Below are 1,401 nucleotides of genomic sequence, written 5' to 3'. Positions count from 1 at the left end.
GGCACTGGTTCATCATTTAGTAAATGTTTGTGTGAATGTCAGGCTGCGTGTCGGAATCACATCGGGCATGACCTCATGATCATGTCGGGGTCATCAGTTTGTAAACCTCCATGTGAACATTGAGCTGCGTGTTGGATATCACGTTGAGGTCACCAATTGTAGGAAGCAAGGTTGGTACTGGATAAGTGCCACACAATTCCTTACATAGTCATGGAAGGAAAATAGTGGAACAAGAATATCCAAACAAATAACAATATTTATTTTTCATCTGTACAAGCATTACATCTTGGGAGAATCAGTAGCCAGATTGCCTTGGTGTGGAAGCAACAGAGTCAGTTTAATCACAAATGTGAAGGCATTCTTCACCGGTTAGCCAACGTCGTGTGGCGCCTTCAGTATTCCAGCTACATGGAGCTGGCCAAGATGCGTGTGTCTTGGTCAGAAGAGACAGAGAGAGAGAATAACGGTCAAGCCTAGCGGCTGCTGATGACTGTGCATGCATATAAGGGGCTTCCGGCAGGCCTTCCAGAAGGCTCTAATCCCTGTGCATGCGTGGATGAAAATCCCAAAATGGCGACTGGAACCAGGCGTCACTACAGACCTAATTAAATGGCTCCATTCCTTATCACACTTGCTTATTATGCTCCCTTCCTTGTTTACACTGAATCATACTATTATTATCCATTCATAGATTCTATAGCTGGAATATTATCATAATCTTACTAATTTGTATGTGGATAGGATATTATAGCTGTATATCTGCATATTCATAATCACTTACACTAATTGATTAATATGCTAATTTATTAAATTAATATTGGTTTCAACTTTTTGATATTAATCTACCCTCTTGACCTTATAAATTAGATTCATTTCAAAGTTTAGTTTTTAACTGCTTTATATGTATTTTTTTATAATTAATTTGTTTTTTAACTTATATTTTAAATTAAATAAATCTCATTCTGTATGAAACTGTAGTGACGCCTTAATAGCAGACGACATTTCTGGAAAGTTTATCCACGCATGCGCAGGGACTAGTTCCGGAAGAAATACAGGAAGAGTCTCATGCGCATGCGTAGAGTTCAACATCCAAGCTTTCACGCTTTTTTCAGCCTCTTCGTTCACCGATCTCCGTCGAGCCTAGACGTCCCACAGAGCTCTCTTACAACTCAGCACCAGAGCTTCACAAATAACCACGAACTTCATTGAAGGCAACGAGCTACCGAATTCCCTCCAAGCGTGAGCCGAATTCCACTGTAAATAAATATTGTTGCGTTGTTCAGAATCTGCGTTCCGTTGTTTCTTCAAGAAATTTAATGTACGGAAGTGGAGTACAACTAACGGTGTATAACCACTTCCCTACAATTGGTGACCCCGAATAAAGAACAACTGCAGCCGGGA

Source organism: Octopus bimaculoides, chromosome 17, assembly GCF_001194135.2.
Source record: "Octopus bimaculoides isolate UCB-OBI-ISO-001 chromosome 17, ASM119413v2, whole genome shotgun sequence".
Lineage (NCBI taxonomy): Eukaryota > Metazoa > Mollusca > Cephalopoda > Octopoda > Octopodidae > Octopus > Octopus bimaculoides.
Note: the sequence above shows the minus strand (reverse complement) of the source record.